The following is a 25,262-nucleotide window of genomic DNA, read 5'->3' on the forward strand; positions in this document are numbered from 1 at the left end:
AAGAGGAGGCTGTAATTGACTACAAGGGTATGAGTTATGAGTGATCATAGGGATAGTGTTACATAAGTGGAAATACCTATGGAGGACCGGATGTGTAAGCGCATACCTTATACAAACCTATAGAGTGCTGATGGGTGAGAGTGTGATGTTAGATATAAGACATCCTATAGTGAATAGTGAGCCGTAATCAAGTGCAACAGGGATATTTCACGTGACTATGGGAACATGGAAGGTAAAGAAAGGGGAGAAAAAACTGTTAGACAAGGTAATCAGACATAATGTAACCAGTTGATCAGACATGACAAACATGACAAATAAAAAACAAGGAAGAATGGAACTCCATACATAGTGGAACCATATATAGTGTGAACACGAAAAAGAACCGGGCGTTAGAAAAAATGTGCACGGCCCAATGAATCAAGTCGGTTCTTCATATTCATGGTTTAAGCCCTTGGGTTCCAACGTGCCCAGAGTATATATCCAGAAAGATTCCCTTTCTTTGAGCTTCCTAATTCTATTGCCTCCTCTGCGTATGGCTGGGACATGTTCGATGACTTGGAATCTTAATTGGGCCACTGTGTGATTATGCGTCACAAAATGGTGTGGGACTGGTAATAGAATCTGCTTACAATGTATTGTTGACTTGTGCTTAGCACAAAAAAAGGGAATCTTTCTGGATATGTACTCTGGACACATTAAAACCCAAGGGCTTAAACCGTGAATATGAAGTACAGACTTGATTCATTGGGCCGTGCACCATGTCACCATGTGTGCAATTGCATTGTCCAATGGCTCACAATGGTTATGCGTTTTCATTGGATGGATAATCGAAGCCATGTTTTTTTCCTTTCTCTTGGGTTTGTTGTGTGAGTAGCCTATAGGATTAAGTTAGTTACCGCAGGCAGTGGATTTAGCTTCCTGTCTTTGGTCCAGTGGTAGATTGATTGTTTGGTCTATGAGCTGTTATGGGTTTTAATCCAGGTGAATGCCCATGGGCTGCCTATAACTGTGTGAAATATGTAGTTTTACTGGGCTGGGATGAGAGAATCCATCGAAGCATGGTGTAGGGATTGTGGTTCCTGTGTGCTAAGAAGAAAGGCTAGCACCAGCCAGAAAGCCCCATTACAGCCAATAATCAACCGCTAGCCGCTGGAACTCGTTGCTCTAGATCATGTCAAACTCTCACCAAGCAGGAATAGATACATTAGCCCACCATCCCACCCAAAGAGCAACTTCTGCTGCGCAGCTGGCTTTCTAGGCAGCAGCGCTATTGTGATGTCAGCGGGGGACATTGTGACAAGCCAGTGTTCCGTCACTTCATGTTGTGCACTGTTCAAACGGAAAATACATCAACAGGCAGACTACAGAAAAGCTTACTGACAAAGGATAGAGAGGGGCTTTCTCAGAGGGCTTTTTACAGTTTGTCTATTCCCAATTAGCCGTTTAAGTATGCTTAATGAAAGTACTAATTCTTTCATAGGCCGCCCATTCTTAGTATTTGACGTTCCTTATATTGCGGTATCAGGCTTCGCAGCAGGTTGCAAAACATTCATCACCCATGACTGTCCCCAATTGGGCTCAGAAGCTAAATGTCTATCATGACCTCTCTTTTTGAAAGTCCAAGAGCAAGCAAACTCTTCCTCCAGGAGAGGGAGCCAACAGATCACTAAAGACATCATCATTGCTCAAAGAAAACACCGAAAAACAATGGAAGCTTTAATTGGAGTGGAATCTGATAGACAGCACCTGATGCCAAGTCTGCATCTTCTAACACCTGCAGTCACTGCAGCAGCTGAATCCAATGTGTCCAAAAGGGATCTATTCTATTCAATTGCAAATGATCTAGATAAGACTGAGAATAAGATACTGCACGGGACATAGCAGAGTTGGTCAAGTTGAGTGGAGATGAGTTTGCTATTTGGCACAGCTTTTGCATCAATAAAGCAAGTAAAAGGTGTGAAAGATAAAAAAAAAGGGTGAAAGTGTGAAAAGTGAATTGGCCAAATTGAGGTGCATATAAAGTTTTTGCTTTCTTTCAATTCACTAATGAGGCTCATTTGAATCAGGTGAATTGAGTTCTGCTTTTGGAAACTCGGTTAAGAAGGGGTGCACCGGTCCTGGAGGTACTGCAATACCAGGTCAATGCGTGGAGTGGACAGAGCAAGATTTTTTCCATCTCCTTGTTCTAAAAATCCATTTAATATATGGTCCCTAGAGAGGGGACGTATCAGATATTAAACTGATAAGAACAGATTTAATTTTTTTTTTTTCTGTTTATCAGTAGGACTTCAAAATAACAAAGGTGATCGCCTCCCGTTGCCTGGGAACCGTCCAGGCACAAGAGGGCTATGTGTCACCAGAAGGCGCACACACTCCCTCAAGGCCGGCAGACGTGCAATCCCAGGCACCTTCCAGTACCGACCAAGGTAGCGTCCTCCGAAACTACACTTGATCTTAGCCAAAAGGCCGAGAAGCTATAACCCGAATTGGTTACGGCCTTGAGTGGCACCCTGGCCTATACCGGACACATCTTAGGGAGAGGGAGACAAACCCACGCCTACAGAAGACATTTTGTCACCCAAGCCAAACCCTTGAAAAGGCTGTTTTGCAGAGCAAAAACAAGGAGAATGGTACTTTTTGCAGCCGCCGCCCACTGCAATGAATCTGAATAACTCCTCCTTTTGGGCACAAGCACCTCCCCTCCCCCTTGCAGTCTTTCCAATTCATGATACAAAAAGACGGACGGACAGGACAGGACAGGACCATCTGCCTGACTTTCCGTCACTGCCACCCTTTGCCATCCTTGCCCGTAGAAAGCCCTTTCATCATCCCCAAACCCTAATCTTTTCCCTTCCCTTCCCAGCTGCGTCTCACTCCCTTTCATTAGGAAGTGAGCGCAGCCTTTTCTCCGTTCTGCACATGCGCGACGTTAAACACAAATGCGCAGGCGTGCGTTCCATTAGCCTCACTGCATTCCACTCCCATACAGGAAGTGGGCACAGCTATTACTACGGTCGCACATAAAAGAACCCACGGCCACCACTGCACATAGCTGACTCCACCACAGGACACCCACTTCTACACCAACGCAGGTAAGACAGGATCGGCACCTCTATGCTCCCGTTACAATCAGGCTCAGTCACCATGTGATAACGCTCTCAACTCTTTAGTTGCAGGCTCCCCTTGCTTCACCTCCACTGGCTGTGCTGCCATTTCCTCTCCCACCTGGAAGTTATACTTTATTCCACTATTTTCCTGTTTCTCTCTTCCCCCTTTTCCCATAACCTACTTTTATCTGCATTTGTGGGGTATCTATATGCTATTTACATCATAGTTTTATTCATTAATATGGAAGGGAAGAGTGCCCATGAGAGTGTTGAACTGCGGAGAGCAAAAGATTAAGCTGCTCCGATTTGCCACCATTGATAAGCTGTTCTCAGTAGATACACATGCTATCCAAACAGCAGCATCCACCATTGCTTCAGCCCACCCATTCAGTGACAGCTCACCAAGTCAGCCAGAGGAGTGGTGTAAGGAATTACACGTAGGCACTGACTCCACACCTTCACATCACAAGAAGGGGGTCTACAGGCTAGTGCAAGAATACGAGCAAGTCTTCAGCAAACATCCGCTAGACTTTTGAAAAATAAAAGGGGTCAAACACTACATCCCCACAAGTGCACACCCACCCATCAAAGAGAGATATAAGCCAAATCTACCTGCACATTACCAGTGTACCAAGGACATGTTGAGCAACATGAAGGAGGCTGGGGTTATCCGTGACAGTTGTAGCCTCTGGGCAGCTCCGTTGGTCCTGTTAAAGAAGAAGGACAGCACCACTCCCCTGTATTGAGGAATAGCTAGCTGCATTGACAACTGCAAATTATTTTTCTACCCTTGATCTCACTAGTCACTATTGGCAAGTGTCCGTTGCTGAGGCAGACCGGAAGAAGACCGCCTTTGCCACCCCGATGGGTCTCTGCGAGTTCAAAAGCATGCCCTTCGAGCTGTGCAATTTGCCAGGAACCTTCCAGAGGCTGATGAAATGCTGCTTGGGACACCGAAACTTTGAAACGGTACTGCTATACCTTTATGATGTTATTGTTTATTCTAACGCAAACAAGATTTTAGGGTGTATAAAAAGGGAGATTAGATCCGATGATCCCAACGTATTGTTACCCCTCTATAAATCACTTGTAAGGCCACATCTGGAATATGGGGTAAAGTCCTGAGCAGGTTGATAACCATTGGTTTGAGCATGGTAGGGTGTAGTACGCATCTTCCTGCATCGGTAAAAGCTGCAGAAGTCCTTGAAGATTTCCGCTTCAAAGGCAGTGCCTTGATCTGTGAGGACTCTCTCTGAGTAGCCATGAGGTCTGCATAAGTGTGCTTGGAAGACCTTCGCTGCAGTATGGGCCATTAGATCTTTGACTTGTACCACAACCATAAATCTCGAGTAGTTGTCTACCATCGTAAGTGCATACGTGAGCTCACCTCGATATTCTGCAACAAAACTCCCTTTTTCGATTTCAGTTTCAGCAAACACTCCTCTTCCTGTAGAAAATATTTATCATTACCTAAGACAGTCATTCTAATGCATGACAATATTAAGGCAATTTAGTTAAAACTTGTTTTAACTCACCTTTAAGGGGATTGATGTATTTCATGGTCAATCCAGGTTTGTCAGTGATGGCACTGACATAATGTATGGCGTCTTTTTCGGGCGTTATCCTTTGCCTTTTCATTGTGAAAATCCAGTTGCCTATATCAAAGCAAATTCTACTACTTGTAAAGTATGCAGAAAATGAAATGTAGAACATATAACATCAACTGCTTAGGAACGCATCATAGGTTAGTACTTAAAAGGATATTGTCATGTTCTAGTCATAATGCAAGCTGGACATTTTTCATGTTACCCTGTAATCGCCGGCCTGTTCTAATGCTCACAAGCCAAGATATAGGCTCAGCTGCTAAGGCTTCCCTCTGCCTTCTGAATGAAAATTGAATATGTCTGGCTCACTGTGTATATAGCAGGTGCTCAGAAAAAATAAGAGTTAATTCAATAGAAATAGCTCTGGCACACTATAGTGATCAATAACGTAAGAAAAGAACTCTTAGAATGCTGAAAATTCTTTATTTGTGCAAAAGGATAATTCATCCAACGTTTCGAACTTGTTTTTAGGTCTTTATCAAGGATAAAGTTATCTAAGATCATAAAGGGTTACAAAACCATATAAACACGTAATTAGTACATAGTACAACATAACAGTACAATATATTGCTACTTGAGAGTACAATGGGTCAAATGACCATGATGCACATACAAAAAAATTTTCCAAAGCCATAGTGAAAACATTTGTACTGAGGAAAGAAAATTTCCACATGACCTATCTGGAGAAACATTCTGGATCAAACAACCAAAAATAGTCAAGCAGGTAAATACACACCTATATGGATAACAGGATGATATGTGTTCAATTGTATAGCGTCATTGCCATTAAGGTACAAATGGAAAACTTGCAATCCTATATAGTGAAGGAAATGAACACATATCATATCAAAGAACACAGGAACATGGGTGTGAGAAAAACCTCAATGTTTATACTTTGTTCTTTATAATGGTGTGAACATGTATATGTCTCAGTACCTTATGAACTTGAGAATTCTAGTGAGTAGATGATGAAAGCCTATTCCAGAACTGGAATCGGTAAATAATTGTAGGTGGAATCTAAATGAAAAGATGGTACAAGTGTTATCATGACACGTGGGCTATAACACAATGGACCGTGTGACAAAGAAGAAAGGAGAGAAAGAAGAGGAAGAAAATGGAACTACCTGTAACATTACGTGATAGTCACTGGTAAGTATCACTTGACAATTCAGGTGAAAAAGGATTCCTTTATTAAAGGGTTCTCAGTCGCCTCAGGATCATGAAATACTAGGGTAAATGATATGAGAATGGGTAAGAAGCACCACTAAAGGAAATATGAGATGCAGGACATATATCTATAAACCCCTGAACTACATGATAGAAATAAAAAGAAGAAAAAAGAAAAAAAAGAAGAAAGAAGAAGAACACATAGAATGCGGAAAGAGAATGGGTACAACTACCTGAGTTACTGCAGGGAGGCCCCTGGTAGGTATTGTGAGGGTTAGTGGAATTCCTTCACTGAAGGGTTCTCAGTTGCCTCAGGTTCGTGAAAAATGCTATAGACAAATAATGCCCGGAGAAAAGGGGTTCATATACAGCGAATAATGGTAATACAAGGTACATGTGTCCCATGTAATAGTATAAATATATATATATTGTACTAAGCTCTACACCAGAAATAGAAAGTAGTCCCTCTGCCTTCTGTCTAGGTGCCCTGAGTTATGTCCTGTAAACTGTCACAGTGACCTAGACACACATGTGTAGTAGGGGAATATCCCTGCTGAGATGCCAGTGCTAGAGCACTCGTTTGCTGTGGAGTTGAACGCTATGTGAGCAGTTCTTACCTTCAATGAGCAGAAGTCTCTTTTTTCAGATTTCAATATCTCTGTGGGTATCTGGCAGAAATATGGAATACTCTTTACTGCTAAGACCCTGTACACCACTCCCACTAAAGGGGGCTTTACACGCTGCGACATCGCTAATGCGGAGTCGTTGGGGTCACGGAATTTGTGACGCACATCCGGCCGCATTAGCGATGTTGCTGCGTGTGATACCGATGAGCGATTTTGCATCGTTGCAAAAACGTGCAAAATCGCTCATCGGTGACATGGGTCTCCATTCTCGATTATCGTTACTGCAGCAGTAACGATGTAGTTCGTCACTCCTGCGGTAGCACACATCGCTCCGTGTGACACCGCAGAAACTAGGAACCTCTCCTTACCTGCCTCCCAGCCGCTATGAGGAAGGAAGGAGGTGGGCGGGATGTTCCGGCCACTCATCTCCGCCCCTCCGCTGCTATTGGGCGGTCGCTCAGTGACGTCGCTGTGACGCCGCACGGACCGCCCCCTTAGAAAGGAGGCGGTTCGCCGGGCACAGCGACGTCGCCGGGCAGGTAAGTATGTGTGACGGGTCTGGTCGGTGTTTGTGCGGCATGGGCAGCGATTTGCCCGTGTCGCGCAACAGATGGGGGCGGGTACCCACACTAGCGATATCGGGACCGATATCGCAGTGTGTAAAGTAGCCTTTAGTCACATGACCAAGACTGTATCTGTGTCCCTACAACACACTTGAGACAAATGTGTGTGTGAGCCTGCATTGTGGGGTATATATAATATATTATAGAGCTGGGAAGGATCATTCTAAGCAGTGAGCTGTTCCAGTATTTGTAGGAAAATACCCAGTAGAAGCATCAAACACAGCACCAATACCTCCCATCAGTATTCCACCACAGTGCCATGTAACCCATGCCCTACACTCCCATCTACACCAATACTATACAGGCACAAACTAGTATATCTGACTAAAAGCCCCCAAAATATGAAGAACGGCCTATAGTTGAGTGTGGATATAAAATCTATGTGAGCAGAGCTAGAATAGAAATCACTGATCGCATTGAAGTCATTCTGACCATAAATCACCATGATATCAAGGTGAGGAGTTGTGTGTTACTGCTGGGAGGAAAGGGTTAACAGTGGAATATTAAGGTGCATTTCTGTGTGCAGTGTTACTAGTCAATGTAACAATTCAGTATGAGCTGCTCTTGGTGCCGGGGGAGGGAGATGCTCTCCTGAGCAAGATAGATGGGGAATGAACATGATATCTATATAGTGTAAGGCAGGGGGTCTCAAACCAGGTGATCATGTCTGATCAACTGGTTACATTATGTCTGATTACCTTGTCTAACAGTTTTTTCTCCCCTTTCTTTACCTTCCAGGTTCCCATAGTCACGTGAAATATCCCTGTTGCACTTGATTACGGCTCACTATTCACTATAGGATGTCTTATATCTAACATCACACTCTCACCCATCAGCACTCTATAGGTTTGTATAAGGTATGCGCTTACACATCCGGTCCTCCATAGGTATTTCCACTTATGTAACACTATCCCTATGATCACTCATAACTCATACCCTTGTAGTCAATTACAGCCTCCTCTCTCCCCCCTCCCCTTCTCCCTTTCCATCTATAATTTTGCCAGTACAATATTAGTTTACATTAGGCACACACTCACATATTCCTTTCCTTAGTGATTTATTGTAATTCACATTCACATACAATTCTCTATGCCTGCCCCATTACTACATTCATACCTACTTGACCCTATCCTGATACCCCTTGTCTCACCTTGTTGGTCCCTACACCTGTTATCATGTCCTTTCCTGTGTCTGTCTTGTCACACAACACATTTTAGCATATAACTTGTGCTCCTTATTACCTGTCCTGCCTATTAGAATTATGTCCATTATGTCCATGCATGGCCCAATGAATCAAGTCTGTACTTCATATTCATGGTTTAAGCCTTTGGGTTCCAATGTGCCCAGAGTATATATCCAGAAAGATTCCCTTTCTTTGAGCTTCCTAATTCTATTGCCTCCTCTGCGTATGGCTTGGACATGTCCGATGACTTGGAATCTTAATTGGATCACTGTGTGATTATGCGTCACAAAATGGTGTGGGACTGGTAATAGAATCTGCTTACAATGTATTGTTGACTTGTGTTTAGCTCAAAGAAAGAGAATCTTTCTGGATATGTACTCTGGGCACATTAGAACCCAAGGGCTTAAACCGTGAATATGAAGTAAAGACTTGATTCATTGGGCCGTGCACCATGTCACCAAGTGTCCAATTGCATTGTCCAATGGCTCACAATGGTTATGCGTTTTCATTGGATGGATAATCGAAGCCATGTTTTTTTCCTTTCTGTTGGGTTTGTTGTGTGAGTAGCCTATAGGATTAAGTTGGTTACCGCAGGCAGTGGATTTAACTTCCTGTCTTTGGTCCAGTGGTAGATGGATTGTCTGGTCTATGAGCTGTTATTGGTTTGAATGCAGGTGAATGCCCATGGGCTGCTTATGACTGTGTAAAATAGTATTGATTCATGATGGATTTCAGACTACATGTAGATATCTTCAGTCTTTCTATCCACATCATTTAAATGAACATTATCCATGCAGCTTGAAATTCATCCAATAAGAGAAGCAACCTTGTACAACCAATCTGATAAGGGCACAGTATATCCTAAGGGAAGGTTATGGCTATAAAAGGGGACTTCTTGGAGTCACCAGGTTGTTGATGGATGTTGCATGATCTAGTCTAAGCTCTTAGGAGCTGGCTAGGGGATCAGAACCAGGATGCCTTGTGGACTCGGTCTAGGGACTTTGGCTTCAACTTTGTGCTTGGTACAGATCCGCTCACCGGTTCAGTTCCCCTCGGGTCACCGCCCGTCCCCGGTCCTACGGTTCAGCTGACTTGTACCACCTCCTGCAGACGGCCACCACCGTCTGCCGACCTTGCTGACAGTGCCTGGGCTCCTACCCAGACACTAACAGTTTCTGTCCTCTCACTTTCCACTACAAAACTAAACTAACTGCTTTTTCCCGCCTCCAGGCCTGTGAACTCCTCGGTGGGTGGGGCCAACCGCCTGGCTCCGCCCCACCTGGTGTGGACATCAGACCCTGGAGGAGGCAACAAGGATTTTGTGTGACTGATGTAGACTATCCAGGGGAGGGGGTGTGTGTGATTTTGTGTTTGTGACTACCTGGCTAGTCCAGGGCGTCACACATGCTATGCACTTGGAAGAAAGCTGTGAGAATTTAGACTTTATTCTCAAGAAACTTAACTACAAGGAGCATGGATGGTCAATATGTGGTGGTCTAAAAATGTTCTCATTGCTTCTTGGGCAGCAAGGAGGATATATTAAATACCCATGCTGTTCTGCCTCATGGCAGCCTGCTAATAGTCATTCATTGAAATTTCTGTTACAACCCCTAGAGGTCATTGTTATTCTTTTGAATTGCTGAGTTTCCCTTTAAGCTAAATGTATTCTGGGTAAGGAATGCCTCCCTGAGCTGAGAAGAAGCCTGCAGCCATTTTCTCTTTGGATTTGTCAGGAAAGGACATGCCGACTTACCTCTCTGTACATTCACCCCTGCCTAGTGTAATCCGGTGAGCAAAGCAAATTACATGTGTTAGTGATAGAATCCTAGATGGAAGAGTGTAGTAAATGCATTGTACATTGTACTTCTACACCTTTAGTGTCATCCCTGTCTTGTTTGTCTAGATAGGATTTCTATGTATTGCAGATGCAGTGACCTTTCACCTACATTCTCGTAAGAACTGCATCTCATGTACTGTTATGCTATGTTAACTCTGTATTAACACTGTACTGACTGTAATCATTTTCTTGTTATAGTTTTTACCCGTATAAAACAGTATCTTGGATATACCGTATTCTGTCTTCAACTGCATCTTGGATATTCCTATATTCACTGTATATTCCATGTATACTGCAATCAAGTTCACGTTACCAGCTAATAAATCAAGGCTATTGAACTCCACAGTCTGTTTATTTGAAATGTGAACTAGGGTTTAGCTGTATGCTAGAGATTCACAGCATTACGTAAAAGAAGGCAGAACACATGCTTTTTGTGTGAATTGGAAAGCCAGGTTAGGACTCTTCACTGGAGCAAAAAAAATTGGCCAACAAGAACATCTTTGTAACCGGGACTCAAGAACATTGTTGCATAAAGCTTAGTTGATCCCACCTAAAGTTCTCTTGCCACCACTCCACTGTAAGCTTGGACTGATGAAGCTGTTTGTGAAAGCGCTACTGAAAGAAGGAGAGATGTTTAAGTACCTGTGTACCAAGTTTCAGGGACTGTCAGAATCAAGTCTGAAGGAAGGTGTGATGCCCTGACAAAACCAGGTAGTTACAGATAGGCCCCCGCACAACACCTTTCCTCACTTAGGAAACACACAGCCGACCTGAAACCCTAGTCACCTAGGACCCTGAAGCCAGGACCGAAACCAGCGGCCTAGCTAATTAAATGATTGAGGGCAGGATTATAGGTCCTATCCCACCTAAAGTCCCTCAAAGAAGACAACAGCCCACTGATAGGGATAAGGCCACCGCCAGGGCCCTTAGATCCCACGGGCCAGCGCCTGCGGGCACGGCTCCTTAGGCCATATCCAGCCGGGAGCGGACTCCTGAGTTCCAGACCAGGCAGTCCACCATACACAAAAACAAGTGCAGAGTAAAGGACAGCGACCACCAGCCTGGGTGGGGGACCTGAATGCAACCGGCCGGGGCGGCAGGCCACCAGCACCTTTGGTTTACCGAAAGACTCGTGTGATTCATTTACTGTGAGTAACCAAACATCCCCCTGCTTGCTCAGGCGCGCCGGCCCTTGCCATCACCATACCCTGCACAAAGACACTGGGCCCCGGGGCAATCATCCCTACACACGGAGGGGTTAACATCCAGCTGCCACTACATCTCTCCCGGGTATCCCATAACGGCAGCGGTGGTGTCCCACCTCACCACACACCGTTGGTGGCGTCACAAACTTAATACGGCCTAGCCCATACATCTACATTCCTCCTTTTATTCGACATGTCCGCGAGACCCCCGGGTCGAGCCACTCTCTTAGAAGGTCTGGATCCGACCAACGGCGGCTGCTGGCACAGGGGCAGCACAAAAGCATTTTTGTGGGTTCGGATATTCAGAAACCCATGAATGAAGGATGACGTGTTTTAAACAATAATGAAAACTGTTGAAAAAAGGGCTTGGGACTCTTTGAAAGAAGCAATAAATACGTTTCTAGGTAACAACAAAGAATCAAAATTTAAGTCCATCGTGGAGAACATGCTGAAACGTTTCAAAGCCTTGGGTTGTCTAATGAATTTGAAGTTACATTTTTTACATTCCTATTTGGACTACTTGTCTGAAAACCTTGGTGCTGGTGGGAAGAACAAGAAGGTTTTCATCGGAATATCAAGGAGATGGAACGACGATACCAAAGTAAATGAAACGTGAACATGATTGCCGGATGCTTCACAGAGAAGATCCACAGGCCTTCTATAAGAGAAAAGGGGGATCTAGAGAAAAGGAAAAAGTGCAAGAATAAATTTCTAATAAAGTTGCAGAATGACTGTACAATAAATAAATGTATTTTATATATAAAATTGTGAATATTTTTGGTTACAATAAGTATTTTTCTTGTTCATGTCACTTGTATGTAACTTCACACATGGATTGTACAAAATCAATATTTGATGGTTAAAAAAAAATATTTATTTTTTTTTTTAAATCAGGACATTAGAAAACATAATAATCAGTCACTGGATTTGAAGTTTCATAAACCAAAATTTTACATAGCTGTGTAATTTGTCGGGCACCCACCGACAATAGAATAGCGCCAGATTTAGGAAGCTGGCTGAGGTCTGCAAAGTCTGTAGCCAGGTGACAAAATTGTCCAACCTGGGTTTCTTCCTTAAGTAGTCTCTGGTATGATGATATGGTATAATCCTGGCAGCCGGAGTCGAAATCCCTAGATTGCGGTTATGATCTCCAATCGGAATTGGAGCCCCTAGATTGAAGCCATGTAGCCAAGTGATCCTCTAGTTGAAGCCAAAGTCCCTAGACCGAGTCCACAAGGCATCCTGGTTCTGATCCCCTAGCCAGCTCCTAAGAGCTTAGACTAGATCATGCAACATCCATCAACAACCTGGTGACTCCAAGAAGTCCCCTTTTATAGCCATAACCTTCCCTTAGGATATACTGTGCCCTTATCAGATTGGTTGTACAAGGTTGCTTCTCTTATTGGATGAATTTCAAGCTGCATGGATAATGTTCATTTAAATGATGTGGATAGAAAGACTGAAGATATCTACATGTAGTCTGAAATCCATCATGAATCAATACTATTTTACACAGTCATAAGCAGCCCATGGGCATTCACCTGCATTCAAACCAATAACAGCTCATAGACCAGACAATCCATCTACCACTGGACCAAAGACAGGAAGTTAAATCCACTGCCTGCGGTAACCAACTTAATCCTATAGGCTACTCACACAACAAACCCAACAGAAAGGAAAAAAACATGGCTTCGATTATCCATCCAATGAAAACGCATAACCATTGTGAGCCATTGGACAATGCAATTGGACACTTGGTGACATGGTGCACGGCCCAATGAATCAAGTCTTTACTTCATATTCACGGTTTAAGCCCTTGGGTTCTAATGTGCCCAGAGTACATATCCAGAAAGATTCTCTTTCTTTGAGCTAAACACAAGTCAACAATACATTGTAAGCAGATTCTATTACCAGTCCCACACCATTTTGTGACGCATAATCACACAGTGATCCAATTAAGATTCCAAGTCATCGGACATGTCCAAGCCATACGCAGAGGAGGCAATAGAATTAGGAAGCTCAAAGAAAGGGAATCTTTCTGGATATATACTCTGGGCACATTGGAACCCAAAGGCTTAAACCATGAATATGAAGTACAGACTTGATTCATTGGGCCATGCATGGACATAATGGACATAATTCTAATAGGCAGGACAGGTAATAAGGAGCACAAGTTATATGCTAAAATGTGTTGTGTGACAAGACAGACACAGGAAAGGACATGATAACAGGTGTAGGGACCAACAAGGTGAGACAAGGGGTATCAGGATAGGGTCAAGTAGGTATGAATGTAGTAATGGGGCAGGCATAGAGAATTGTATGTGAATGTGAATTACAATAAATCACTAAGGAAAGGAATATGTGAGTGTGTGCCTAATGTAAACTAATATTGTACTGGCAAAATTATAGATGGAAAGGGAGAAGGGGCTGTAATTGACTACAAGGGTATGAGTTATGAGTGATCATAGGGATAGTGTTACATAAGTGGAAATACCTATGGAGGACCGGATGTGTAAGCGCATACCTTATACAAACCTATAGAGTGCTGATGGGTGAGAGTGTGATGTTAGATATAAGACATCCTATAGTGAATAGTGAGCCGTAATCAAGTGCAACAGGGATATTTCACGTGACTATGGGAACCTGGAAGGTAAAGAAAGGGGAGAAAAAACTGTTAGACAAGGTAATCAGACATAATGTAACCAGTTGATCAGACATGATCACCTGGTTTGAGACCCCCTGCCTTACACTATATAGATATCATGTTCATTCCCCATCTATCTTGCTCAGGAGAGCATCTCCCTCCCCCGGCACCAAGAGCAGCTCATACTGAATTGTTACATTGACTAGTAACACTGCACACAGAAATGCACCTTAATATTCCACTGTTAACCCTTTCCTCCCAGCAGTAACACACAACTCCTCACCTTGATATCATGGTGATTTATGGTCAGAATGACTTCAATGCGATCAGTGATTTCTATTCTAGCTCTGCTCACATAGATTTTATATCCACACTCAACTATAGGCCGTTCTTCATATTTTGGGGGCTTTTAGTCAGATATACTAGTTTGTGCCTGTATAGTATTGGTGTAGATGGGAGTGTAGGGCATGGGTTACATGGCACTGTGGTGGAATACTGATGGGAGGTATTGGTGCTGTGTTTGATGCTTCTACTGGGTATTTTCCTACAAATACTGGAACAGCTCACTGCTTAGAATGATCCTTCCCAGCTCTATAATATATTATATATACCCCACAATGCAGGCTCACACACACATTTGTCTCAAGTGTGTTGTAGGGACACAGATACAGTCTTGGTCATGTGACTAAAGGCTACTTTACACACTGCGATATCGGTCCCGATATCGCTAGTGTGGGTACCCGCCCCCATCTGTTGCGCGACACGGGCAAATCGCTGCCCATGCCGCACAAACACCGACCAGACCCGTCACACATACTTACCTGCCCGGCGACGTCGCTGTGTCCGGCGAACCGCCTCCTTTCTAAGGGGGCGGTCCGTGCGGCGTCACAGCGACGTCACTGAGCGACCGCCCAATAGCAGCGGAGGGGCGGAGATGAGTGGCCGGAACATCCCGCCCACCTCCTTCCTTCCTCATAGCGGCTGGGAGGCAGGTAAGGAGAGGTTCCTAGTTTCTGCGGTGTCACACGGAGCGATGTGTGCTACCGCAGGAGTGACGAACTACATCGTTACTGCTGCAGTAACGATAATCGAGAATGGAGACCCATGTCACCGATGAGCGATTTTGCACGTTTTTGCAACGATGCAAAATCGCTCATCGGTATCACACGCAGCAACATCGCTAATGCGGCCGGATGTGCGTCACAAATTCCGTGACCCCAACGACTCCGCATTAGCGATGTCGCAGCGTGTAAAGCCCCCTTTAGTGGGAGTGGTGTACAGGGTCTTAGCAGTAAAGAGTATTCCATATTTCTGCCAGATACCCACAGAGATATTGAAATCTGAAAAAAGAGACTTCTGCTCATTGAAGGTAAGAACTGCTCACATAGCGTTCAACTCCACAGCAAACGAGTGCTCTAGCACTGGCATCTCAGCAGGGATATTCCCCTACTACACATGTGTGTCTAGGTCACTGTGACAGTTTACAGGACATAACTCAGGGCACCTAGACAGAAGGCAGAGGGACTACTTTCTATTTCTGGTGTAGAGCTTAGTACAATATATATATATTTATACTATTACATGGGACACATGTACCTTGTATTACCATTATTCGCTGTATATGAACCCCTTTTCTCCGGGCATTATTTGTCTATAGCATTTTTCACGAACCTGAGGCAACTGAGAACCCTTCAGTGAAGGAATTCCACTAACCCTCACAATACCTACCAGGGGCCTCCCTGCAGTAACTCAGGTAGTTGTACCCATTCTCTTTCCGCATTCTATGTGTTCTTCTTCTTTCTTCTTTTTTTTCTTTTTTCTTCTTTTTATTTCTATCATGTAGTTCAGGGGTTTATAGATATATGTCCTGCATCTCATATTTCCTTTAGTGGTGCTTCTTACCCATTCTCATATCATTTACCCTAGTATTTCATGATCTTGAGGCGACTGAGAACCCTTTAATAAAGGAATCCTTTTTCACCTGAATTGTCAAGTGATACTTACCAGTGACTATCACGTAATGTTACAGGTAGTTCCATTTTCTTCCTCTTCTTTCTCTCCTTTCTTCTTTGTCACACGGTCCATTGTGTTATAGCCCACGTGTCATGATAACACTTGTACCATCTTTTCATTTAGATTCCACCTACAATTATTTACCGATTCCAGTTCTGGAATAGGCTTTCATCATCTACTCACTAGAATTCTCAAGTTCATAAGGTACTGAGACATATACATGTTCACACCATTATAAAGAACAAAGTATAAACATTGAGGTTTTTCTCACACCCATGTTCCTGTGTTCTTTGATATTATATGTGTTCATTTCCTTCACTATATAGGATTGCAAGTTTTCCATTTGTACCTTAATGGCAATGACGCTATACAATTGAACACATATCATCCTGTTATCCATATAGGTGTGTATTTACCTGCTTGACTATTTTTGGTTGTTTGATCCAGAATGTTTCTCCAGATAGGTCATGTGGAAATTTTCTTTCCTCAGTACAAATGTTTTCACTATGGCTTTGGAAAATTTTTTTGTATGTGCATCATGGTCATTTGACCCATTGTACTCTCAAGTAGCAATATATTGTACTGTTATGTTGTACTATGTACTAATTACGTGTTTATATGGTTTTGTAACCCTTTATGATCTTAGATAACTTTATCCTTGATAAAGACCTAAAAACAAGTTCGAAACGTTGGATGAATTATCCTTTTGCACAAATAAAGAATTTTCAGCATTCTAAGAGTTCTTTTCTTACGTTATTGATCACTATAGTGTGCCAGAGCTATTTCTATTGAATTAACTCTTATTTTTTCTGAGCACCTGCTATATACACAGTGAGCCAGACATATTCAATTTTCATTCAGAAGGCAGAGGGAAGCCTTAGCAGCTGAGCCTATATCTTGGCTTGTGAGCATTAGAACAGGCCGGCGATTACAGGGTAACATGAAAAATGTCCAGCTTGCATTATGACTAGAACATGACAATATCCTTTTAAGTACTAACCTATGATGCGTTCCTAAGCAGTTGATGTTATATGTTCTACATTTCATTTTCTGCATACTTTACAAGTAGTAGAATTTGCTTTGATATAGGCAACTGGATTTTCACAATGAAAAGGCAAAGGATAACGCCCGAAAAAGACGCCATACATTATGTCAGTGCCATCACTGACAAACCTGGATTGACCATGAAATACATCAATCCCCTTAAAGGTGAGTTAAAACAAGTTTTAACTAAATTGCCTTAATATTGTCATGCATTAGAATGACTGTCTTAGGTAATGATAAATATTTTCTACAGGAAGAGGAGTGTTTGCTGAAACTGAAATCGAAAAAGGGAGTTTTGTTGCAGAATATCGAGGTGAGCTCACGTATGCACTTACGATGGTAGACAACTACTCGAGATTTATGGTTGTGGTACAAGTCAAAGATCTAATGGCCCATACTGCAGCGAAGGTCTTCCAAGCACACTTATGCAGACCTCATGGCTACTCAGAGAGAGTCCTCACAGATCAAGGCACTGCCTTTGAAGCGGAAATCTTCAAGGACTTCTGCAGCTTTTACCGATGCAGGAAGATGCGTACTACACCCTACCATGCTCAAACCAATGGTTATCAACCTGCTCAGGACTTTACCCCATATTCCAGATGTGGCCTTACAAGTGATTTATAGAGGGGTAACAATACGTTGGGATCATCGGATCTAATCTCCCTTTTTATACACCCTAAAATCTTGTTTGCGTTAGAATAAACAATAACATCATAAAGGTATAGCAGTACCGTTTCAAAGTTTCGGTGTCCCAAGCAGCATTCCATCAGCCTCTGGAAGGTTCCTGGCAAATTGCACAGCTCGAAGGGCATGCTTTTGAACTCGCAGAGACCCATCGGGGTGGCAAAGGCGGTCTTCTTCCGGTCTGCCTCAGCAACGGACACTTGCCAATAGTGACTAGTGAGATCAAGGGTAGAAAAATTATTTGCAGTTGTCAATGCAGCTAGCTATTCCTCAATACAGGGGAGTGGTGCTGTCCTTCTTCTTTAACAGGACCAACGGAGCTGCCCAGAGGCTACAACTGTCACGGATAACCCCAGCCTCCTTCATGTTGCTCAACATGTCCTTGGTACACTGGTAATGTGCAGGTAGATTTGGCTTATATCTCTCTTTGATGGGTGGGTGTGCACTTGTGGGGATGTAGTGTTTGACCCCTTTTATTTTTCAAAAGTCTAGCGGATGTTTGCTGAAGACTTGCTCGTATTCTTGCACTAGCCTGTAGACCCCCTTCTTGTGATGTGAAGGTGTGGAGTCAGTGCCTACGTGTAATTCCTTACATCACTCCTCTGGCTGACTTGGTGAGCTGTCACTGAATGGGTGGGCTGAAGCAATGGTGGATGCTGCTGTTTGGATAGCATGTGTATCTACTGAGAACAGCTTATCAATGGTGGCAAATCGGAGCAGCTTAATCTTTTGCTCTCCGCAGTTCAACACTCTCATGGGCACTCTTCCCTTCCATATTAATGAATAAAACTATGATGTAAATAGCATATAGATACCCCACAAATGCAGATAAAAGTAGGTTATGGGAAAAGGGGGAAGAGAGAAACAGGAAAATAGTGGAATAAAGTATAACTTCCAGGTGGGAGAGGAAATGGCAGCACAGCCAGTGGAGGTGAAGCAAGGGGAGCCTGCAACTAAAGAGTTGAGAGCGTTATCACATGGTGACTGAGCCTGATTGTAACGGGAGCATAGAGGTGCCGATCCTGTCTTACCTGCGTTGGTGTAGAAGTGGGTGTCCTGTGGTGGAGTCAGCTATGTGCAGTGGTGGCCGTGGGTTCTTTTATGTGCGACCGTAGTAATAGCTGTGCCCACTTCCTGTATGGGAGTGGAATGCAGTGAGGCTAATGGAACGCACGCCTGCGCATTTGTGTTTAACGTCGCGCATGTGCAGAACGGAGAAAAGGCTGCGCTCACTTCCTAATGAAAGGGAGTGAGACGCAGCTGGGAAGGGAAGGGAAAAGATTAGGGTTTGGGGATGATGAAAGGGCTTTCTACGGGCAAGGATGGCAAAGGGTGGCAGTGACGGAAAGTCAGGCAGATGGTCCTGTCCTGTCCTGTCCGTCCGTCTTTTTGTATCATGAATTGGAAAGACTGCAAGGGGGAGGGGAGGTGCTTGTGCCCAAAAGGAGGAGTTATTCAGATTCATTGCAGTGGGCGGCGGCTGCAAAAAGTACCATTCTCCTTGTTTTTGCTCTGCAAAACAGCCTTTTCAAGGGTTTGGCTTGGGTGACAAAATGTCTTCTGTAGGCGTGGGTTTGTCTCCCTCTCCCTAAGATGTGTCCGGTATAGGCCAGGGTGCCACTCAAGGCCGTAACCAATTCGGGTTATAGCTTCTCGGCCTTTTGGCTAAGATCAAGTGTAGTTTCGGAGGACGCTACCTTGGTCGGTACTGGAAGGTGCCTGGGATTGCACGTCTGCCGGCCTTGAGGGAGTGTGTGCGCCTTCTGGTGACACATAGCCCTCTTGTGCCTGGACGGTTCCCAGGCAACGGGAGGCGATCACCTTTGTTATTTTGAAGTCCTACTGATAAACAGAAAAAAAAAAAATTAAATCTGTTCTTATCAGTTTAATATCTGATACGTCCCCTCTCTAGGGACCATATATTAAATGGATTTTTAGAACAAGGAGATGGAAAAAATCTTGCTCTGTCCACTCCACGCATTGACCTGGTATTGCAGTACCTCCAGGACCGGTGCACCCCTTCTTAACCGAGTTTCCAAAAGCAGAACTCAATTCACCTGATTCAAATGAGCCTCATTAGTGAATTGAAAGAAAGCAAAAACTTTATATGCACCTCAATTTGGCCAATTCACTTTTCACACTTTCACCCTTTTTTTTTATCTTTCACACCTTTTACTTGCTTTATTGATGCAAAAGCTGTGCCAAATAGCAAACTCATCTCCACTCAACTTGACCAACTCTGCTATGTCCCGTGCAGTATCTTATTCTCAGTCTTATCTAGATCATTTGCAATTGAATAGAATAGATCCCTTTTGGACACATTGGATTCAGCTGCTGCAGTGACTGCAGGTGTTAGAAGATGCAGACTTGGCATCAGGTGCTGTCTATCAGATTCCACTCCAATTAAAGCTTCCATTGTTTTTCGGTGTTTTCTTTGAGCAATGATGATGTCTTTAGTGATCTGTTGGCTCCCTCTCCTGGAGGAAGAGTTTGCTTGCTCTTGGACTTTCAAAAAGAGAGGTCATGATAGACATTTAGCTTCTGAGCCCAATTGGGGACAGTCATGGGTGATGAATGTTTTGCAACCTGCTGCGAAGCCTGATACCGCAATATAAGGAACGTCAAATACTAAGAATGGGCGGCCTATGAAAGAATTAGTACTTTCATTAAGCATACTTAAACGGCTAATTGGGAATAGACAAACTGTAAAAAGCCCTCTGAGAAAGCCCCTCTCTATCCTTTGTCAGTAAGCTTTTCTGTAGTCTGCCTGTTGATGTATTTTCCGTTTGAACAGTGCACAACATGAAGTGACGGAACACTGGCTTGTCACAATGTCCCCCGCTGACATCACAATAGCGCTGCTGCCTAGAAAGCCAGCTGCGCAGCAGAAGTTGCTCTTTGGGTGGGATGGTGGGCTAATGTATCTATTCCTGCTTGGTGAGAGTTTGACATGATCTAGAGCAACGAGTTCCAGCGGCTAGCGGTTGATTATTGGCTGTAATGGGGCTTTCTGGCTGGTGCTAGCCTTTCTTCTTAGCACACAGGAACCACAATCCCTACACCATGCTTCGATGGATTCTCTCATCCCAGCCCAGTAAAACTACATATTTCACACAGTTATAGGCAGCCCATGGGCATTCACCTGGATTAAAACCCATAACAGCTCATAGACCAAACAATCAATCTACCACTGGACCAAAGACAGGAAGCTAAATCCACTGCCTGCGGTAACTAACTTAATCCTATAGGCTACTCACACAACAAACCCAAGAGAAAGGAAAAAAACATGGCTTCGATTATCCATCCAATGAAAACGCATAACCATTGTGAGCCATTGGACAATGCAATTGCACACATGGTGACATGGTGCACGGCCCAATGAATCAAGTCTGTACTTCATATTCACGGTTTAAGCCCTTGGGTTTTAATGTGTCCAGAGTACATATCCAGAAAGATTCCCTTTTTTTGTGCTAAGCACAAGTCAACAATACATTGTAAGCAGATTCTATTACCAGTCCCACACCATTTTGTGACGCATAATCACACAGTGGCCCAATTAAGATTCCAAGTCATCGAACATGTCCCAGCCATACGCAGAGGAGGCAATAGAATTAGGAAGCTCAAAGAAAGGGAATCTTTCTGGATATATACTCTGGGCACGTTGGAACCCAAGGGCTTAAACCATGAATATGAAGAACCGACTTGATTCATTGGGCCGTGCACATTTTTTCTAACGCCCGGTTCTTTTTCGTGTTCACACTATATATGGTTCCACTATGTATGGAGTTCCATTCTTCCTTGTTTTTTATTTGTCATGTTTGTCATGTCTGATCAACTGGTTACATTATGTCTGATTACCTTGTCTAACAGTTTTTTCTCCCCTTTCTTTACCTTCCATGTTCCCATAGTCACGTGAAATATCCCTGTTGCACTTGATTACGGCTCACTATTCACTATAGGATGTCTTATATCTAACATCACACTCTCACCCATCAGCACTCTATAGGTTTGTATAAGGTATGCGCTTACACATCCGGTCCTCCATAGGTATTTCCACTTATGTAACACTATCCCTATGATCACTCATAACTCATACCCTTGTAGTCAATTACAGCCTCCTCTCTCCCCCCCTCCCCTTCTCCCTTTCCATCTATAATTTTGCCATATATACTAGCAAACACTCAGTGTACCTAGTGGCATCCTATTCGTGGCTATTGGACCTTGCTATAGTCCCACTAGTGCCAAGACATTTGCAGAGCGCATCTGCCTGCGTTGCACACTCCAACTAATTATAAGTAAGCCATTATACTAGCAAACACTCAGTGTACCTAGTGGCATCCTATTCGTGGCTATTGGACCTTGCTATAGTCCCACTAGTGCAAAGACATTTGCAGAGCACGTCTGCCTGCATTGCACACTCCAACTTTTTTAAACTAAGCAATTTTACTAGCAAACACTCAGTGTACCTAGTGGCATCCTATACGTGGCTATTGGACTTTGCTATAGTCCCACTAGTGCCAAGACATTTGCAGAGCGCATCTGCCTGCGTTGCACACTCCAACTAATTTTAACTTAGCCATTATACTAGCAAACACTCAGTGTACCTAGTGGCATCCTATACGTGGCTATTGGACTTTGCTATAGTCCCACTAGTGCCAAGACATTTGCAGAGCGCATCTGCCTGCGTTGCACACTCCAACTAATTATAAGTAAGCCATTATACTAGCAAACACTCAGTGTACCTAGTGGCATCCTATACGTGGCTATTGGACCTTGCTATAGTCCCACTAGTGCCAAGACATTTGCAGAGCGCATCTGCCTGCGTTGCACACTCCAACTAATTATAAGTAAGCCATTATACTAGCAAACACTCAGTGTACCTAGTGGCATCCTATACGTGGCTATTGGACTTTGCTATAGTCCCACTAGTGCCAAGACATTTGCAGAGCGCATCTGCCTGCGTTGCACACTCCAACTAATTATAAGTAAGCCATTATACTAGCAAACACTCAGTGTACCTAGTGGCATCCTATACGTGGCTATTGGACCTTGCTATAGTCCCACTAGTGCCAAGACATTTGCAGAGCGCATCTGCCTGCGTTGCACACTCCAACTAATTATAAGTAAGCCATTATACTAGCAAATACTCAGTGTACCTAGTGGCATCCTATCTGTGGCTATTGGACTTTGCTATAGTCCCACTAGTGCCAAGACATTTGCAGAGCGCATCTGCCTGCGTTGCACACTCCAACTAATTATAAGTAAGCCATTATACTAGCAAACACTCAGTGTACCTAGTGGCATCCTATACGTGGCTATTGGACTTTGCTATAGTCCCACTAGTGCCAAGACATTTGCAGAGCGCATCTGCCTGCGTTGCACACTCCAACTAATTATAAGTAAGCCATTATACTAGCAAACACTCAGTGTACCTAGTGGCATCCTATACGTGGCTATTGGACTTTGCTATAGTCCCACTAGTGCCAAGACATTTGCAGAGCGCATCTGCCTGCGTTGCACACTCCAACTAATTTTAACTTAGCCATTATACTAGCAAACACTCAGTGTACCTAGTGGCATCCTATACGTGGCTATTGGACTTTGCTATAGTCCCACTAGTGCCAAGACATTTGCAGAGCGCATCTGCCTGCGTTGCACACTCCAACTAATTATAAGTAAGCCATTATACTAGCAAACACTCAGTGTACCTAGTGGCATCCTATACGTGGCTATTGGACTTTGCTATAGTCCCACTAGTGCCAAGACATTTGCAGAGCGCATCTGCCTGCGTTGCACACTCCAACTAATTTTAACTTAGCCATTATACTAGCAAACACTCAGTGTACCTAGTGGCATCCTATACGTGGCTATTGGACTTTGCTATAGTCCCACTAGTGCCAAGACATTTGCAGAGCGCATCTGCCTGCGTTGCACACTCCAACTCATTATAACTAAGTTGCATTGTCAGGGATATTTATTCTTTATTATTCTGCTGTTAATAAAGCTAGACCACCACTGCAATCTTCACCACCTCTCAATTTTTACTACCACATTTTCAGTCCACAATCTTGTCGCAATCAACATGAGTGGCAAAATGACAGATGCTGGTGGAAAGGGGAAGAGGCGTGGTGGAAAAGGCAAAAAAGGTTTTGTCTGTGGGGAAAGTGGCAAAGCTCCATTATCATCTGCTGAAGATAGACCATCTACCAGCAAAAGTAAGATGTCTACTACTTACCGTGGACAATCCGATGTGCTCCCTTTTTTACGGACACGAACAACAGGAAGAAAGGTAGATGATGGGCAAAAAAGGAAAATGCTTGAATGGATCTCAAGTGGTCCAACAAGTGCCCTCTCAGCCACTTCAAGTACCGCATCCAAAAAACACCAGTCCTCTGAGTTGTCATCCCAATCACACTTGATTTCTCCCAGCTCTGAAGTCTCCATCAGCCCTGCACAGTATGGTGGAACTGAGATGGCTGAGTCTGCAGAGCTGTTCAGTCACACTATAGCCTGGGAATCAGAGGTCTGCTCCCAAGCTACAGTGAGTACAGAACAGGAAATGGTCTGCAGTGATGCCCAGAACCTTTGTGACTCTGATTCAGGCCGTGAGGACCAAGTTTCTGAGCATAATGTTGACCCTTTGTCACAAACTGTAACACCTGTGGTTATAGACAATGAGGAACATACTGATGAAGATGAGACGCAGATACCCGATTGGGATGACAACTTAAATATTCGGTCAGGGCAAGAAGAGGCTCGGTCTGAGGGGGAGGGGAGTGCAAACACAACAATTGATGATGAAGTTCTAGATCCCACCTACTGTCAACCCCCAGTCAGGCACTCGAGGAGGTCAACAGAGGCGGTGGAGGAGGATGCAACCGACGACGAAGTTACCTTGCGCCTTCCTGGACAGAGTCGGAGCACTGGTAGCACGTCTACAACTGCATCCTCAGCCACCACTCTGCCTATGAGCATTATTCGGGGTGGATCAACAGGTCGCATGGCCTCTAAGCCTTGCCTAGCCTGGTCCTTTTTTGACATAGAAAAAGATCGCCCAAATCATGTGATATGTAAAATTTGTCATGATTCTCTTAGTAGAGGTCAAAACCTCAGCAGTTTGACAACTTCTTCCATGAATCGTCACATGAATAAATATCATAGGTCCCGGTGGGAAGCTCACTGTGCTGCAATGCTGCAAGAGCGAACCATCCACCGCCCGCCCCTTCCAGTGCATCCGCGCGCTCTTCATCTTCTAGGACTGTGGGGACAGCTGTCACACCTGTTTTTCCACGCCAAACTTCCACCACTGTAACCGCAACAGGCAGTTTGCTTGTAAGGTCGTCAGTTGGTTTGGAAGGGGAAACAAGTGAGTGTGTACAGCTCTCTCAGACATCGATAGCACCAACGTTGGATGAAGGCAACATCATGTCTCCGCCTGCACTTTCCTCACAAACCTGCATTTTTCCAGGGACACCCTACTCAACACCGTCTACACACAGCAGCCAGATCTCTGTCCCTCAGATGT

The 25,262-nt window shown here is 44.0% G+C and overlaps 2 pseudogenes; one reads left to right on the forward strand and one right to left on the reverse strand.

The window, feature by feature from the left end:
- Positions 1-2,101: 2,101 nt before the first annotated feature.
- LOC142286397 (U2 spliceosomal RNA) lies at positions 2,102-2,307 on the reverse strand (annotated as a pseudogene).
- A 17,246-nt stretch (positions 2,308-19,553) lies between these two features.
- LOC142286398 (U2 spliceosomal RNA) lies at positions 19,554-19,759 on the forward strand (annotated as a pseudogene).
- The last annotated feature ends 5,503 nt before the right edge of the window (positions 19,760-25,262 follow it).

The sequence above is a fragment of the Anomaloglossus baeobatrachus genome, unplaced genomic scaffold, assembly GCF_048569485.1.
Source record: "Anomaloglossus baeobatrachus isolate aAnoBae1 unplaced genomic scaffold, aAnoBae1.hap1 Scaffold_657, whole genome shotgun sequence".
Classification (NCBI taxonomy): domain Eukaryota; kingdom Metazoa; phylum Chordata; class Amphibia; order Anura; family Aromobatidae; genus Anomaloglossus; species Anomaloglossus baeobatrachus.